General features: G+C 38.8%; 1 long non-coding RNA gene and 1 pseudogene across 1 annotated transcript; both read left to right on the forward strand.

Moving 5' to 3' along the window:
• Nucleotides 1-3,308: 3,308 nt before the first annotated feature.
• On the forward strand, nucleotides 3,309-7,009 carry LOC109198389 (uncharacterized). The gene is made up of 4 exons (XR_002059204.2): nucleotides 3,309-3,410; nucleotides 6,545-6,657; nucleotides 6,801-6,836; nucleotides 6,919-7,009. It is a non-coding gene; the product is annotated as an uncharacterized LOC109198389 (long non-coding RNA).
• Nucleotides 7,010-14,711: 7,702 nt separating this feature from the next.
• LOC109198391 (leukocyte elastase inhibitor-like) lies at nucleotides 14,712-19,431 on the forward strand (annotated as a pseudogene).
• Nucleotides 19,432-19,836: the final 405 nt, after the last annotated feature.

The following is a 19,836-nucleotide window of genomic DNA, read 5'->3' on the forward strand; positions in this document are numbered from 1 at the left end:
GTGTGTGTGTTGTGTGTGTGTGTGTGTGTGTGTTGTGTGTGTCGTTTTGTTTTCGTGACGGTAAAATAATGAAAGGTGGTGGATTGCCAGATGCTGGCAGATGTGTAAAAAATAATTCAGTTGTTTGTGTGGCTATGGCAGAGCTTCCACAGGTTCAGTAACATTAGCAAGTGGTGGGGCCAGCAGGTGGATAAGGGAAAGGGAGGCAGGATAAGGAGGAAGACCCGAGCGGCAACCCGTCCATAAAAAATGGAATCGTCCGTATTCAGAGAAAATATTACGTGTTTTGTATTGAGCTGAAAGGAATGCGATTTGTCCTGTACTTCAGCTACAATGAAATGACACAAAGCTGATTATTCTGTCTTTATGCTGCAGCTGCCTCTTCTTCTCTCATTCTCTTCCCCTCCCTCTCCTGTTGCTACTTCAATCATGAAACTGATCAATGATCAGCTGTTCGGCTTTTCTGTCGCAAATCCTGTCTCTCTTGTTTTTTTATCGCCACTTTGCGCCAGAAAGAGGAAACCAGCGGAGGTCGCATTAAACAACAGCAGCACTTAAGCTTGATCAGCTGTTGTTACAATTTATTTAATATTACCTTCTAGTATCAGCTGATGTTGCTGGAGCCACAGCTCCAGCAAACATCATACTGGCCCCCTAGCGATTTAAAACATCTATTTTTTAGGCAAGGTAAGTTTATTTATATAGCACAATTCAACAGCAAGGTGATTCAAAGTGCTTTACAGAGACATTAAAAAACAAAAACAAATAAAAAGCATGATTTAAATGAAAAAATGGAACAGTAGATAAAATCAGTAGTTAAATCTAAGTTTTGAAATTTAAGCTTAAAAGTAAAAACAGTTCGGATTTGGTGCTTTATTCAAATGCAGCTTAGAACAGGTGAGTCTTCGACCTGGATTTAAATAAACTGAGTGTTTCAGCTGATCTGAGGCTCCTGGGAGTTTGTTCAGATATATGGAGCATAAAAGCTGAATGCAGCTTCTCCGTGTCTGGTTCTGACTCCAGGAACTGATAAAAAAAACAGGATCCAGGTGACCTGAGGGATCTGCAAGGTTCATACTGGTCAGGAGGTCACTGATGTATTTTGGTTCTAAACCATTCAGAGCTTTATAGACCAGCATCAGAACTTTAAAGTCTATCCTCTGACAGACAGGCAGCCAGTGTAAGACTCAGAGCTGGACTGATGTGGTCCACTTTCCTTAGTGAGGACTCGAGCAGCAGAGTTCTGAATGAGCTGTAGTTGTCTGATTTTTTTAGGTAGACCTGTAAATGTTGTTGTAAGATTATCTGAATCTTACAACCAACATTTTCATCTGATGTCAAATGTACATAGTAAATTTTTCAGGTCCCATTATAATTTCTTCAGAAGTAAAGTACTGTATATGATGCCAGTATTTTCCCACATTTTCTAGATTCTGTACCACTACTGTGTGTAAAATGCCATCAAAAAGTCAATAAGTTTTATCTTTTTCACCTTTCTTTCTGTCTCCTTTCACTTTTTAAAAGTTGCCATGTTAGAAAAAATATTCTGCCCTGCATGCTGTTTATTGATGTGGTAAATGAATAGTTTATGAAAATATCACTAAATCTGTCATTTATTATTTTTAATGTTCAGTAATGACCATGTCTCACCTCTAGTCTTCTCTGTCTTAATTTCAGGTTTCCACCATGTGTTGTAGATAATTCAGGAGGTTAACTCGACCAAGCAGTCTTTGGTTTAAACTAAGTACTGTTTCAAATACCAGAATAGGGAGGAAGGTGTAGGTTTAAGTTTATTAGATTGATGCATGTATACAAGACAGTGTACATCACTGTCAAAAAGCGTTTGTTTTCATTCAAAGGCTTTATGGTTTTCCTGTAATGTTGGCCGGTCTCTAGTCAAAATACCCAGAACGATTTTTTGTCCCAGTCAAGCCCTGATTAAACCCCAGTGTGAGACAATTAAGATTTATCTCTGTACGACATACAAAGCTTATTTACAAACTACTTTAATAAAAGCAATGTGACTTATGAGACTGGAAATGAGTAGTCATGACACACAGCTTCAAGGGCAATTTTATCTCTTTCATTTTCAGAGTCATTTAATCCACTTTTGCATCCAAGAAATATTTCAATGTATATATTAAAAAATGATATTTAATGTCAAATGTAATTTCTTGTTTGTCTTCAGAATGACTCAAAGCCTGTGAAGATGATGAAACAGGAAGGAACTTTGCGTGTACCTTCATCGAAGAAGCAAACTGCAAGGTAACATTATATTTATCATATTGATATAAATCACTGCATAATCAGATTTCATTGCTGGACTGAGTGATTGTAATGTATGTGTATCAGTAGATTTATGTGCAGTAATGTTTGAAACCTTCTGCTGGACAGATTCTAGAGATGCCTTACAGTGGGAGGAAGTGAGCATGCTCATCTTTTTACCTGCAGAGATCGAGGATGATACAACAGGACTGGAGAAGGTAGAACACTTACACACTCGGGATGTTCCTGGTGACTCATTTCTAGTCAACTAAACAAAGAAAAAAATTAGACTGACTGATTAGTCTAAAACTGACAAACACCCAGATATTAAGTCACATTTGAAAACTGCTTGACATCAAAAACTGTGTAAACAAAGTAATTTGAAACTTTTAATGACATTCTTGAATGAATCATGCTGCTTAACTGTGCAGCACCTCACATTGCCATTTACACACGTTAAACTCCAAACAAAAACGAAGAAGAAACACTTGAAATATATTAATATGATATGAAAACATGTTTCTACAAAAGATGTTCACGCATTGTCAAAATATGAAAAAGTAACAACTGAAAAATGAATAAACTGCGGCTGAAAAGTGTGGCACATTGTGCCATGCATTATGAATGCATGGCACAATGAAACCTCCCTCTCTCCTACAGCTTATCTGAGAAAATATCAGGTGTTCCAGTCTGGCCGATAGATTTATTCTCTCCAGCAGGTCACAGTGTATGCCTGGTGGGAACACCTTACCTGGAGGTGCCCCCAGGGTAAGGTGTTATGTGTAAATGTTATGCAGATGGCTTCATAACATTTAGACACAACAATTACCAGTACTGGTAAATGTGTGTATCAAATAAAATGTAAACAGTTCAATTAACAACTATTACATCTGATTATGACTACTGACAATGGCAACGATTACTTGATAAGTTCACCACAATGACTGATATTGTTTCCATCCCAGCTGGAGAAGGAGCTGACCTCCGAGAAATTTGTAGCTTGGACTCATCCAGGCAAGATGCAAACATGTTACTTGATGTGAGGCTGCCTCGTTTTACACTGGAGGAGACGTATGACCTGAACACAGTCCTGAGCAGCATGAGCATGGTGGACGCCTTTGATCACACAAAGTGTGACTTCTCTGGTGAGACATACGTTGCAGTTTGTTGGTGTTTATGAACAGAGTGTAGAGCAACAATGCTCCAGCAGTGACAGAGTTCTCCAAAAGACCATGGAGCTGCTTATTTCAGCAGATTGTTTGTCTTGTTTGCTGATCATACTACTGTGAGATTTTAAAGCAGGATCTAAGCTTTGATGCTGGGTTTTGAATGGACTGGTGGACTTTACATGACAGTCCTGATACTTTTAATACTGTAATACTGACAGACAGTCAGGGAGGTGTTCTGGTTCATCTGCCTAAACCAGCTGTACTCTCTGATACTAATCACTAATGACAGGCTGTTAAAGTGACATTATGAAGGGTTTTTTTTTTTTTCATGGTTATTTGCAGATATTACACTTTGACAGAATAGTCAAGATAGGAAGAAAGGCAGAGGATGAGTTGAATGGCATGCAGGAAATGGTCTGGAAACAGTCAAACCCCGGCTCCTGCAGCACATTTGGTATTTTGGTTGTCAGCTCAGCCAGGTGATCTATATCACACCTAGCCTTATCAGATTTAATTTGGAAAAAATCCTCTCAGATAACAAATGAAATGCAGCATTATGTTCATTTAAATGTTCTCCTTTCACTTCTCTGTCACAGGCATGTCTGGGCACAAGATCTGGTACTTCAAAAGTCATCCACAAGGCTTTTGTGAAGGTCCACGAGAAGGCAATGAGGCTACTTTGTGGATATGTGTTGGTTTGAGTACTGTTCAGGCAAGATAATGCGGGGCAATTTAAACTCTTTCATCGCAGACCACCCCTTCCTCTCTTCATCAGACATAACCCACTATGAACATCCTGTTTGCTGGTCGGTTCTGCTGCCCTGTGTGAGCTCTGTGTCCTTTAGAGCAGCTCAGTACCAGAAGTCTTTAGTGTTTAGTTGGAGAACCTTTCAAAATCACTGCACAACAGCGCTGTATCCATATTATATACAGCTCTCTACTATCAGTTTTTTCTGTTTTGTATTCATATTTTGTATTTTCTATTTTCAAACTTTCTTATCTTTAAATGTATCTGTTCAGATGTTTATACCATACTCTTCAAATGTCCCATCTTCTGATCAGAAATTTATCAACAGTGTTTAGTAGCTGAAATGAGACAAACTGCATGGTATAATTTACATTTGATCTTAATTTCTCATTGACTTCACACTGGCCGGTTCGGGACAATCAGCACATACAATGCCCAGTTCTGCACTAGATGGTGACCAGGAGATGGTATCTGTCCATTCTTATCTCATTGTGGCAGGTTATGAATATCAGTATACAGTAATTAGCCTCATATATAGAAGTCATGAACACAAATATCTGAGATCATGATGGAGCTGTGTCATGTCTGATATTGACATGGCTTTATACCAGCTCTGAATCAATAATGTGTCATGTTATATCCTTGTTGCTTTGACTCCTCTCTCCTTGTCTCTTCCTTGCTTCCTTTGTACAGGTTTTACGCAGCAAATGTACAAGTATCCCTGTGAGCAAAGCTCAGATTTCAGACTGCTCTAAAGGATCCGTTTTACTTTTTCTGCTCTTATCCCTGCGTGATATGTCAGAAAGAGCAGCTTTACGTTAGGCTTAAAATGTTCCTTTTTGATAAAACATATATTAGTGCTTGATCAGGGTAAACCTGAATCCTCCCATAGTTATGCTGCAATAGGGTGTAGGCTGCAGCTGGATTTCTTCTTCAGTCATATTCTCACTCAGCAAGGAGCAGACGGCCGAGTTTATTAAACTCCACAGACACAGCGGTGACGCAAATCTGAAGGCTAGACCGTCCCATTTCACAGCCTCGCACTTCCGGCCTTCTCGGTCTTCGAAGGACCCGGCCCACGTAGACCGCGAAGGCCGGGTCCTCCGAAGGATGCAGCCGACGTTTTGGGACACAGCTTATGTGTTAACAGACCTCTCTGCATTGAATCATACTTGTTATTTATACTGGTTCTCTTCTACAGCATTCCTATGATCATGCCAAAGTGCTTGCTCATAGTTTCTGGGGAGGGAGGGGGGGTTACCACTATGTGTCACTTTTTTGGCTCTGGGCCCTAATGTGCCACTCTGAGGAATTGTTGGACAAATACAAGTAGTTGTATTAAAATACTCACAATCATAAAATTAAATAAATATGACAAACGATTTCCCAACTGTTGCAGTAGAGTGCATGCCCCAAAAATTAGTGTTAAACATGCCAGAGGGGAGAGGCAGAGTTTCTCAGGAGTAAAGATGGATAGAAGTTCACTATTCTGCAAAAAACTGTCTACAAATTGTGGAAAACATTCAGAAAAATGTCATCAATGTAAAATGGTGAAGAAGTCTTTTATGACACAACTCTTTTCAAATGTCCTACATTCCTCATCAGTTTCAGTCTTTGTGCTGCTCATTTGCAAGCTCTTCTCGCAAGTAATGCACTAGATCCCCTTTGGGGGCTGTCATATTTACACTTTTATTTTAAGTATATTTTTGCAATATAGTTTCATATTGTCTTTTTCCTCATAGGTCTGATCAGATTAGTTGGATCTGGGTCCACTCTGTGCTCTGGAAGAGTTGAAATATATAAGTATAACTCTTACTCGTCCTGGGGAACAGGGTGCGAATAGTGTGAACAGTATAATAACTGTTTTCTTCATGTACTCATCAATACTTAAATTCTGGTTTCTTTTCATTCCATCATATTTTACTTTCCTAGTTATAACAGATGTTCAAATGTCTTGCTTGACTACAATTTGCCTTTTGAACATCTCTGCAGTGTAGTGTATATTTAAATAGATAACACCTCATTTGGATCTTTTAAATATATAATTTTAACCTGTTAACTTTCTTATGTAAACATTTTTTAAAGTGTTTTCCAATAAAAAATGTAATACAAATCAAGCTGGTTTTATCTCATTAGAATATGGGCATAACTGCCAGCAGACACTAAATCACGTACAGCAATAAAAGAAAAAAGTGGTAGTCAGCTGCAGAGTGGTTTTCAAATAACACTCCTTAAATGAGATTTGTCATTTACATACATAAAGTAGTATCAGCTAAGCCATGAGCCAACATGGCAGGCACTAAATGACCTGATCTGTGCATGACTGTGCCCTGTCTTATCTAATACAATATCATTTTTTTAGAAACCCTCCAAGAGCACATGATCTTCTTGTATAGAGATAAGACATCAAGCAGCAGCCTTTTTTCTCAGTCATGGACGGCAGAGAGAAGAGAGCGCTTCACTTCTTGATCTTCGGTAAAACAGATTTTCGATAATGTTTAATACTTTTCTTTATTACAGAGACCCTCTAAAAAACTTTATAACAACTTTTCTTACAGTATTTTTAGACTGAATAACTTTATGTCCTGATAATATTCAATTTTTTTATTTTCCCATAGCTGCTTATCTCGTGGTCTCATCTTCACCTTCTGCAGGTCAGTCTGTTTAACCTGTCATACTTACATTTTAATTTAAAGACATTTTTGCAACATAGTTCATATTGTCTTTTCCTGATAGGTCTGATCAGATTAGCTGGATCTGGGTCCACTCAGTGCTCTGGAAGAGTTGAAATCTATAACTCTTACTCTTACCCTTACTATTCCTGGGAACAGTGTGTGATGATGGCTGGGACTTACAAGATGCTGAGGTGGTCTGTAGCAGAGCTGTGGGATAGCTCTGGAGGCTCTTGGGTCTGCTTACTTTGGTCAAGGTACAGGAACTTTCTTGCACAGTAATGTGGACTGTTCAGGAAGTGAAACTTCTCTAGACATTGTAGGTACAGCAGCTATATTAGTTATTCCTGTCACATGGTCGGGATGCTGGCATCGTCTGTTCAGGTAAGAAAACTTTTCTATAATGTTTATGGTCTTATCACTTTACAATAGCTGTTTTTTTCATGTACTTGTCAATACTTAGATTCTAGTTAGTTCTCATTCCATCATATTTTACTTTCCCTGAAAATATGTTCAAATGAATTAAACAAACAAATTTAGGTGTTTGTTTCATTACACTCACTTTGTCTGTTGAACATGTCTGCAGCTTAATGCATATTTAATGAGATAACTGATTTGCATAGTTTAAAGATTCCATGTTAACCTGTTTCTTACTGAAAAAATGTTTTAATAATATTTTCCAATTAAAAAATGTAAATACATATCTTTAACGGTGATTTTATTTAATTAGACAAACAGAATTTTCCACTTCAGCAGCAATTAGACACACCAAACTTTCTGATGTTCTGACCTTTATTTTGAAGGCTTGTGAAGAACTTTGAGCTCAGACGTCACTTAAAGCCTAATTTACAGACTTTTATCTTGAAAAAGCGTGTTACCGTAAAGATCCTAAAAATGTGACTGTTGACAGTATTTTCTAATTCATGCAATGTTTAGAAAAAGTCATTTTTCTTTTTAGACAGCATTACAATATGTGCAGCGCAGCATTTTCAGTGCTTGTCCAAAAAGTGAACTCTTTAATTTAAACATTTCTCTTTAGCAGCAATAACTTAAACTATTGTGTTCAAAAAGCTGCAGGGTTAAAAAAAAGTTTCCACCTAAGCCTAGACTTGTAGTCAAGACCGCCTAATCCGAGACCAAGACAAGACCAGAGGGTATCAAGACCAAGACAAGACCAAGACCGAGACAAAAAGTCTTTAAACTGCAGCCAGATGCTGCTTCGTTTACGGGTGTCAGGCATATTTATGTGTTTTTGCTTTCGCACAGCCCTCCTCACTGCTGTCTACTGTCTCACTCACTTACTGAGAGGACAGACGCACGCTCCACTTGACTGTCCCGTCTCTCACCCTCAGTGTTTTTCACATAATGATATTATCCTATATCCTTGCATGTGATTGGCCACAATATGGAGGGATTGGAGCATAGCTCAGCCACTGTGTGAGAGCTGAGCAGCGAAGAAATTAAGTGAGGGTACAAATGACTGAAAGATTATTAGGCTCAGTTTTGAGTTTTGTTAAAAAAGAATGACTTCATATAGGAAAAAATATATATCACCTTAAACTAGTTTTTTAATTAAGCAGCAAGCAGACAAAGTCGGGGCTGTATCAAGACACGAGGACTAAACCCCAATTCAACCAGACCCAGAACTGATCCAGAATTAAAACAGGACTACAACAGTTTCAAAATCAGGACTACTTAGGACTTAACCAAGACAGACCAGAATCAGAACTAGATGATAGTAGCACTAAAAATCATCATAGACCTGCACTAACTTATTTTTAATTCTACCAAATTTAGATTCAGATTCAGAAATGTTTATATAATTATTTAGCCTTGTTGTGCAAACAAGCCTGCATAACTTAACAAATATAGAAGTTGAAAAGTAACAAATGGTATCTTAAAAGTTACACTAGGTACTAGATACATGTTCTGATGAGTTTTGGCAAACAACTATTTGACTAACATGTGTGTCTCACCTGCTCTTGTTCCATCTCCCTCTCTTTCCTCTCTCTCCCTCTTTGTGCTGACAATCAAGCCAAACACCAACATCATCAAATATGCAGTTGAAACCAGATATTTACATACTCTTCAGATAAAAACACAAACACTTTTTTAATTGTAACATCAAATCAGACTAAATGTTTATTTTTTAGACTGATAAATATAAAAAACATATTTGTTAACTTTAAGAGTAAAGAGAGAAATTGTTTGTATTTCTTAATTGCAAATGGCACCAAATTGTATTTAAAACTGAGCCACACTTATGGAGCTCCACAATTCTTTTCCTGGTGTTTTGGTTGACATCTCTTGATTTTGTCAAAGAAACAGGCTCTGTGTTTTGCCTTATATGCATCCACAGGTGTGTCACCAATTTACTCACATGGACTCTACTAACCAATCAGAAGCTTCTTCAGCTCAGAGTGGAATCTTCTGGAGTTTTATTAATTAACAATAAACTTAGTGTATATGTACTCCTAAATTGATGAAAGTGATCACAAATAGACAGCTCTCTCTCTCTTTATTCTGACATTTAACTAATTCAAAAGATATTTCAACATTTATTTATCTAAAACAAAACAAGTTTACTCTAAATTGATGTTTAACAGTAAAAAAAAAAGTTTTATGTTTTCTCCCTAAAGTGTATGTAAATATCTGGTTTCAACTGTGAATATACTGCTGTGTATTGAAATTCCTCTTGTTTGCATAGAAATATACTGAACAACATACAAAGCATAATATATAAAATAACATCTACCTGAGTTTTTTCTTTGAAAGAAGCCCCTTATATCCATTGTTGTGTACATCAGTACATAACTGAAACCGATTTAGAGAGTTTGTTTAGCCGTGGAGGGTAACAACTGAAAATATGAAAGTAGGCTAAGACTCTCTCTAAAAAAAAAAAAAGACGGCATTGTTGTTTGGCTTTTTATTTATCCATTTGTTGATTCACTCGAAGAGCAAGTAACGCAACCAAGTGATCAGTTTGATATCAATCTTTTGTGATACACCGTCATATTTACATTATTTGTACAGTACGAATGATTTGCTTTGGTACCTGGTCAAACTTAAGCTCTCCTCTGTCTGCAGCAAACTCGCAGGCAGTCGCCTAGTGCCTGAGCTCGGATCATACCAAAATTAGTGGGAATTTACGACGGTGAGCTCTGTGCTTCGTGTGTTGTTTTTATTTTATACAGTTGTCAGTCAGGCATCTAACTAACAAAATACACTCCAAAAGACCCATGCTTCTGAAAAATGAGCTGGGCTTAAGCCAGTAAGCCACCCCCTCCCCCCCCCCGCTCCGCTGATGGCTGACTCCAAATCTCCCGAACACTATGTCGATTTGAGAACGCAAGACCGAGACAGCGAGACCAAAGTCAGTCGAGACCAAGACGAGACCAAGACCACGTAAAAGTGGTCTCGAGACCAAGACCGGTCTCGAGACATCCAACTCTACTAAGCCCCTCAAGTTACTGAGGTTTTTCATTTCCATACATGCATGATATCAGCTAAGCCATCAGCCAATACGACGGGCACTAATATGATCTGATCTGAACTTGCCTGTGCCTTGGCTCATGTAACACCATGGCATTTGTTTTTTTTCAGTAAGCAACCCAGAGCCCACCATCTCCTTGTACAGTAATGAGGTCACCTGGGGTCAGGACGTCAGCATCACTTGCTCAGTCTCAGAAAAGTTCTCAGGTGGAACTTTTATCCTCCAGAAGACTTCAGGCTCATTCAGTCAGAGTCAAACATCCTCTACGAGCTCTGTTACATTCAATCTTCACAATGTGAACTTTGATCATGATGGACTGTACCAGTGTCAGTACATGAAAACAAGTCAAAGGTTCAGCTCTTCCTCTGTCAGACTCACTGGTAAGAAAAAAATCCACTTTGCCAAGTTCTTTGTTTCATTCTCTTCTTTCAATAATAGAATCAGTAACCTGTGAGATAATGCTTTCATATGTTGATATTTTTTCAGTGAGTTTTCCAAAACCTCGTATTTCATTTGCCCTGTTGTGAGGTGACCTGGGGTCAGACTGTTGAAATCACATGTTCAGTCTCAACTCAGGTTTTAGGTGGATCGTTCACTCTGAGTCAAATTCAGGGTTCATTCACGAGGAGCCAAACCTCCAACACAAACTCTGCTACCTTCAGTATTCTAACGTGGACTTTGATAACGAGGGATTGTACCAGTGTCAGTATAAGAAAAGAGGCTCAAGTCGTGAATTCAGCTCCCCATTAAGTGATTCGGTCAGACTCTCTGTTACTGGTAAGAAAAACAAGTATGGACTAACTCTTGGAACAAAGCGAGAATAATAATAGTGACATGAATAAGTGATTACTGCGTTTTTATTATCGATCCTTTGTTTTATAAACTGTAACAAAGTTATTAAAAGAGTTTTTCATCATAGCTTTAAACATATTAATTGTTGTATAGACAAACAATGTATTAAAGACAGGATCTGTTATTCTCTGTAGTTTTGAGTCACTTTATTTATCTGATATTTTCACTGCTTTCTTTATTTTGGCCGTTATCAAAAATGCTCTCAAGCCCACTGTAGCAAGGAGCAATCAGACAGTATTAGAGGTTAGTTATTGGAGACTGAGTGTTTAGCAACCAAGGAATCAAATTTAGAGTTTGCAAAGATCTATAAGAGTGAATTGTTCACTCTTTGTTTCATCAAATCACAAGAAGCATAACAATAATATGTTAATGCTGGTCCATAGCTACCGGTGTGTAAACAAGAAACTAAGTGTTGTGTTTGATTCTGCTTCCTTCTAATCCTGGTACCTTTTATTCCCCAGTGAGACTGCAGACACCCAGCATCTCCCTGACCTCTCCTAGTGCAGGTCTGGGCTGGGGTCCTGAAGGTGCAGAGATCACCAGGGTTACAGTTTGTCCTCATTCAGAGTGAATGTGAGTGCGAATGGTTGGTGTCTCTGTGTGTAGCCTGCGACAGACTGGCAACCTGTCCAGGGTGTACCCGCCTCTTGCCCTATGACAGCTGGGATAGCTCCAGCACCCCCTTGAAAAGGATAAGCGGAAGCGAATGATGGATGGATGTTTCTAAAATCATTGAAATTTCACTTGGAGATGTTTGAAGCAGCTTATTTATTTTGTTGTGTAGAAATGTAAAACAGTGTTTCAGGTACAATTCAATATGTACAAGTGTCCTTCCTGAAATGCCAGCAACAGGAATAACATCTTTTCCTGTCCAATGTGATGTGTTGAATTTTCTCACAGAATCACATCAATTAAAGGTGCATCTGATTTACTCTAAATTAAGTCCTGGGTCATTTGACCAGCGTTTGTGTTTATTATTATGATCTTATGTTCCAGTTTTTCTGGTATGTATTTGGTTTAGACTTTTTAGTGTTTAGGGTTTTAGTTCTGTGCTCCCTCTGTTCTCTGTCCAGTCTGTGTATTTCCTGTTTTACTTTGAAGGTCCGTTCCTGATGTCAGTTATTCAGCTTGTGTCCTCCTTGTCTCCTCGGATTCATTAGGTTCAGCTGTATCTCCCTCCTGTGTGCTGTTTCCTCGTTTCCTTCTGTTGTATTTATAGCATGTGTCCTCTTGTGTGCGTTATTGATCCGTCTGTGTTACTCCTGCGTCACTCCTCCATGTCTTCCTGCGGATTCAGGGTTTAGTTTTCCCAGTCTGGAGTCGTTCCTAGTTCTGTTTCTCGCCACCCTCGCTTTTGGTTGTATGTCACTCTGCTTCAATAAAGCATCTCACATCTCAGCCAGTGCCTGCGTTTGGGTCCTTATCTCACCTCCACACGGCTTGCTTCGCTAGCGTGACACGTAGCTTATGACAACAGTATTGTGCGCACAGTAAAAATGCTCTTTAATGCGTTATCCTCCTGCTTATTCAGAGGGATAAAAGACCTGTGCAAAAATGTTCAGTTATCAAGTTTAAGAAATTATGCCATGCGTAATTGTGCAAATTATTACGAAAAACTATAAACACTGAAGATTACACAATGTAGAAAAAAGAAAGAAATTTAGATTTCCTACTAACCATTTGGGAAATGTGAAGAGTTTAGACGCTACCGGAAAACTTTAGATCCTCCTACTCCTCAGACAGAGAGATCCGAGGGCATGGTGACGCTGTTTTCCAGTTAACTGATTGGTTAGTAGGTGACGAGTTCATTCCCGTTACTTCTCTTATCCAGAACGTAATCAGTGCCGGGGAGGTTATGGTCAACGCAAAACCCAAACAAACAAAAAACGCTTCAAGCGGAAGCCAGAAAGAATCCTGACCGTCTGACGACGAAAGAAAAGTGGATGTCAGTAAGTCATGTAACTTTATTCAGTTTTTTTTTTTTATAAATCACGTCTACGTGGTTACTACTCATAATTACCCCACACAGTGTATCTTGTGTGTATAACTGTAATCCTATTGTAGATTTTTTTTTTCCTCCATGTGCACTCAAAGAGTAATGCTAACCCTTTCAGCTGTTTATAACTCATTGACTTATCTGGGAGCTTTGTGACTAAATCTGCATACACACCATGAAGATATCATTTTAAACAAAAACCCTGAATAACAGCCACCGTAGTTTTTGTTTTGTAATTTTTTGGTAAAGTGAACCTCAGTTAGATTTAATTAATCTTGCTTGGCACATTGAAGAACTCTCTGCCCCCCTTCTTTGTACCAGAAACAATGGCATCAGCAACATCTCTGCCCAAGGACAACACTTCCTTCTCTCTGCTTTGCTCAAACAGCTGAGCAACAACAACAAGACGGGAAACATCTTTTCTCCCCGTTCAGCATCTCTTCAGCCCTGGCTATGGTGATGCTGGGGCCAGAGGCAACACAGCCACACAGATGTCAAAGGTACAGTACACATGCTCACACACAAACATAAAATTATAGTGCAGAATAGTTATTGTAGTGGTACTCATTTAACACATGCAGATGCTCTGGTGTTAATTTAAGCAGCTGCTGGAAACCACTGTGACCATTATAACTGTATAAATGACCCGACTTGTCTCCAGTGTATCAGTGTGATATTATATAGTCTGAAACCTAATGTGAGCGACTGAGCTGGTTAGACATGAGGGCACAGTAAGTCATACAAAAAGTGATGATATTGGACCCTTAAAAGAGGTCAAATAACTAAACTCAAGTCAACATGACAACATAAATGAGCAAAGTAACTCCAGAGTAATGTGGAAAAAATAAACTGAGACTGAAACCAAACCAGTTTTCTGAGATTTATTGAAAGTTAAGAAAGAAAGTTCAAATCTTTCCAACGGATCATGCTGCACAAACAGTCTTCCTACTAACTTTGAGAAATACACAAAATAAATAACAGCTCCATTGTGTGGATACAGTCTTTGTCTGTTCATCTGTAGGAAGCTCAGTACCACAGTCATGTAGGGACCAGCCTGATAATGAAGACACAAAGTGAGCTTGAATGCAGCTTACAATTAGTTATTTTATTTTCACAGACTCAGAAAGTTGTAAAAGAAAGTTACAGTTACATACTGTTACCACACAGAGGTTAGGAGAGTGTCTCCTTTAGGCTGTGACACAGTAAGCTCTGTCTTTTGTTATTTGTGGCTTTTATTGGATAGTGAAGATGGAAACGCAGGGCTGTTGTGAGCACTTATTGCCGATGTTAGCTAAGTGAATCCAGATAACCGAAAGGTTCCCTGGGTATGTTGAGAAGCTGGGCCACTCAGAGGAACAAATAATAACAAATGATCTCACAACAAAGAAGAAAATCAAAGTTAGTTTGATTTTCTTTCTTTCTTGTTAGATCCAGTCCAGTATTTTCTTCTGAGTCCTTCTTTGAATCCACTAATGTGTTTTGTCCACAGTGCTTGCAAACCAAGGATTGTTGGGTGATGTTCACAGCAGCTTTGCCCAAACTTCTCACTGAACTCAACAGGACAGATTCTCCATTTACCTTCACTGTTGCTAACAGACTGTACAGAGAGAAGTCCTGCCCCTTTACTCAGGTCTGTTTCTTCTTCTTATGTAGAGTGTGATTCTTCATGAGCTCGGTGTTTTGGAGTCAATGAGAGGCAGAGACAGAAATGCTGTGAGTTCTGTAGAGAAGGATGATGAGAGCAGCAGGTCAACATATAAGCAAGTAAAGTAGAAACTCTCATTGTACTCCTCTGGCTCCTCAGAATGACAGATCAGAATCTGTAAATGTGTTAGTGATTGATGTGAGGTATGTGTGATCATGTGATTATAACTGTGTTTTCTTATCATGTCAGCTTGAAGTAAATCAGAATCAGTGATGTCAGAGACTTTGCTGGAGTCAATTTACAAATGTGTCGTCTGTGGTTTCAGGAATTCTTAATACAAAGCAAGAAACATTACAGAGCAGAGCTGGAGTCTGTGGACTTCAAGACCAGGTCTGAAGAGGTCAGGATTGATATCAACAACTGGGTGCAGCAACACACAGGTGGATCACATTTACACATGTACACACAATCACTTCATCTAATGTCCAGTTCAAGTTCACATGTTTTCCATGAGCAGGACTCACTGCTCCTGCTAAGTCCCTCTAAGGTGAGGAGTGTGCACCTGTAAGGATACCATGAAAATACTGAATGACTTTTTCCTCTTCTGGTGTTCAGAAGTGATGGTAGATGTACTTAAGATAGTTTTAAAGAGTGAAGAAGCTTTACAGACCTATGACCAGGGTTTGTCAAAGGGCTCCTTCCACCGTTATTCCTGATTTAACCCACAGTGCTTCAGGCAGTTTCAGCAGTGATCTCTGGATCCCAGAACCACCTTCCTCAGTGTCTGCACAGTCCTCTGTTCACTTGTTTTTTTCAGCCACTGTTTCCCTGCCTGTTTGTGCTGGCATAGCTTTCACTTCCAAGGTCGCTGCCAGGCACCAGAATGCTTTGTTTACATCCAGATGTGTTGACCTTGACTGAAAACTCAGCTCAAGTATATGCAGAGCATTGAGGGTATGCATGAAGAAATATAGAGAGGAGCACCATCTTGTAGAACAGCACATTAATGCTTGCTACCTGCTTACCTGATGTCCCTTGTTTACCTCATTCATCTTATCTCGTGTAGAAAAAGCAGGATTTTTAAATACTTCAATAATGAGTTGTTACATGTGTGCTGTAGTGATTAGCCAGAATGGCTGTGCATCCTTACTTGTTCTAAATATTCACATGTTGTGCTGATGAATAGTATCTTCAGGTTTCACTAATAGTCAAAGAATATACTCTGATTAAACAGCATTGTCAAACATCATGTTTCTCTGGCCTACAAAGGCTGAAAGAGTGTGGGGTCCATCATGTTTCATAGATTTGTGGATGAAAACTTTGCTGCAGCCTTTGAGGCTTTACTTCTCAATGTTTACATTTGGTTTTACTTTGGTCAGCAGGTAACATCACAGAGGTGGTGGATGAAGATGATTTGAATGAACTGACCAGGCTGGTGTTGTTCACTGCCACCCACTTCAGAGGCAGCTGGAAGAAAGATTTCTTGTACTCTAAAACTTATGATGCTCAATTTTGGCTCAACAAGGTAAAAGTGCTCATAAAAACAGAACACTGACTATGAAACTATAACCTTGTAAAGTCTATATACCATTGCACTTGTGGCTGGTCAACATGGACAGTTTAAATCATGAGCAAATATACAAGTAATCCCTGTGAGCCAAAGCTCAGGTTTCAGACTGCTGTTAAGGACCGGTTTCAGTTTCTCTGCTCTGCGTGATGTCAGAAAGATCAGCCCCTCCCCTTTTGTTAAACAGGGACAGCCAATCAAAATGGCCTCAAGAGGAGGAACTTTAAAGATGAGGAGCTAAAATATTCACGTGAGACTGCATTAAGACCCAGCGTAAGACAAATAAGATTTGTTTGGGAGTGTACGACATGCAAATCTTCTTTACAAACTACTTTAATAAAAGACATGAGAATACATCTGTGACTGGAAATGAGTATTCATGACACACAGCTTCAAAGGCAAATTTTTGTCTTTTTTATTTTCAGAATCATTTAATCCACTTTTGCATCCAAGAAATTTTCAATGTATATATTAAAAGAATGTTATTTCAGGTCAAAAATGTCTTGTTTGTCTTCAGAATGACTCAAAGCCTGTGAAGATGATGAAACAGGAAGAGAACTTCATGTGTACCTTCATCGAAGAAGCAAACTGCAAAGTAACCATCATATTTATCATATGATATAAATCACTGCATAATCAGATTTCACTGAGAGACTGAGTGATTGCAATGTATGTGTATCAGTAGATTTATGTGCAGTAATGCTTGACACCCTCTGCTGGACAGATTCTAGAGATGCCTTACAGTGGGAGGAAGTGAGCATGCTCATCTTTACCTGCAGAGATCGAGGATGATACAACAGGACTGGAGAAGGTAGAACACTTACACACTCGGGATGTTCCTGGTGACTCATTTCTTAGTCAACTACATAAAAAAAAACTCAGACTAACCGAAAATGTCTAAAACTGACAAACACCCAGATATTAAGTGAAATTTGAAAACTGCTTGACGTCAAAAACTGTGTAAACAAAGTAATTTGAAACTTTTAATGACATTCTTGAATGAATCATGCTGCTTAACTGTGCAGGATCTCACATCGCACATTTACACACGTTAAACTCCAAACAAAAAACGAAGAAGAAAAACACTTGAAATATATTAAATATGATATGAAACATGTTTCTACAAAAGATGTTCACGCATTGTCAAAATATGAAAAAGTAACAACTGAAAAATGAATAAACTGCGGCTGAAAAGTGTGGCACATTGTGCCATGCATCATGAATGATGGATGTCATTTGAGAATTCATGACAATCACTTCAATAAAAGTTTAAATTTAAAATAACAAAATAATAAATCATCCATCCACTTTCTTGTGCTTATCTGAAGTGTGGTATTACAGACAGCAGAGAAGCCCAAACTTCCCTCTCTCTTTCAGCTTATCTGGGGCCAGTAGATATATTCTCTCCAGCAGGTCACAGTGTATGCCTGGTGGGAACACCTTATCCTGGAGGTGCCCCTCAGCTGTCTCCTTTCAAGGAGTAGCTCTACTCTGAGCCTTTTTGAATAACTGAATTCCTTTTAGAGAAAGCTATTTTCCGTCGGTTGCAGGTCCTATTTTTTTCATCTTTAAGTACCAAAATAGGTAATTAAATAAAATAATGTTAACAAAAGGTCAGGCCAAGAATAACGAATTTATGGCATTTCTCAACAACAGTGCTCTATTTGGCAGCAGATGCTGCATAACATTTAGGACACAAAAATGTACAATTATTGGTAAATTTACTTTATCAAAATGTAAACAGTAAAACTGATTAAATTACTAGTACATCTGATACTAACTAGTGACAATAGCAATGATTACTTGACTAGTTGTGCACACCACCAATACACTAACAACCACACACACACACACACATCTAATGACTGATATTGTTTCCATCCCAGCTGGAGAAGGAGCTGACCTATAAAAAGTTTGTGGCTTGGACTCATCCAGGCAAGATGCAAACATGTTACATTGATGTGAGGCTGCCTCGATTTACACTGGAGAGACGTATGACCTGAACACAGTCCTGAGCAGCATGAGCATGGTGGACGTCTTTGATCACACAAAGTGTGACTTCTCTGGTGAGACATACGTTTGCAGTTTATTGATGTTTATGAACAGAGTGTAGAGCAAAGATGCTCCAGCAGTGACAGAGTTCTCCAAAAGACCATGGAGCTGCTTATTTCAGCAGATTGTTTGTCTTGTTTGCTGATCATACTACTGTGAGATTTTGAAAGCAGGATCTAAGCTTTGATGCTGGGTTTTGAATGGACTGGTGGACTTTTATATGACAGTCCTGACACTATACTACACTATACCATAATACTGACAGACAGTCAGGAGGTGTTCTGGTTCATCCTGCCTAAACCAGCTGTACTCTCTGATACTAATCACTAATGACAGGCTGTTAAAGTGACATTATGAAGGTTTTTTTTTTTCATGGTTATTTTGCAGATATTACACTTTGACAGAATAGTCAAGATAGGAAGAAAGGGAGAGGATGAGTTGAATGGCATGCAGGAAATTATCTGGAAACACTCAAACCCGCTCCTGCAGCACCTTTGGTATTTTGGTTGTCAGCTCAGCCAGGTGATCTATATCACCACCTAGCCTTATCAGATTTTAATTTGAAAAAATCCTCTCAGATAACAAATGAAAATGCAGCATTATGTTCATTTAAAATGTTCTCCTTTCACTTCTCTGTCACAGGCATGTCTGGGCACAAAGATCTGGTACTTTCAAAAGTCATCCACAAGGCTTTTGTGAAGGTCCACGAGAAGGCAACTGAGGCTACTTTTGGATATGTGTTGGGTGAGTTCCATTCGGGCAAGAAAAGCTGGAGCAATTTTGATTTAAAATCCTTCATCGCAGACCACCCCTTCCTCTTCTTCATCAGACATAACCCCACTATGAACATCCTGTTTGCTGGTCGGTTCTGCTGCCCTGTGTGAGCTCTGTGTCCTTTAGAGCAGCTCAGTACCAGAAGTCTTTAGTGTTTAGTTGGAGAACCTTTCAAAATCACTGCACAACAGCGCTGTATCCATATTAATATACAGCTCTCTACTATCAGTTTTTGTCTTTTGTTTGTTTGTTATATTGTGTATTTTTCTCATTACAAAACTTTCTTATCTTTAAATGTTATCTGTTCAGATGTTTATACCATACTCTTCTAATGTCCCATCTTCTGATCAGAAATTTATCAAACAGTGTTTAGTAGCTGAAATGAGACAAACTGCTGCATGATGTATAATTTACGTTTGATCTTAATTTTCATTGACTTCACACTGGCCGGTTCGGGACAATCAGCACATACAATGCCCAGTTCTGCACTAGATGGTGACCAGGAGATGGTATCTGTACATTCTTATCTCATTGTGGCAGGTTGATAATCAGTATACAGTAATTAGGCCTCAATATATAGAAGTCATGAACAAATATCTGAGA

Source organism: Oreochromis niloticus, unplaced genomic scaffold (genome assembly GCF_001858045.2).
Source record: "Oreochromis niloticus isolate F11D_XX unplaced genomic scaffold, O_niloticus_UMD_NMBU tig00008778_pilon, whole genome shotgun sequence".
Lineage (NCBI taxonomy): Eukaryota > Metazoa > Chordata > Actinopteri > Cichliformes > Cichlidae > Oreochromis > Oreochromis niloticus.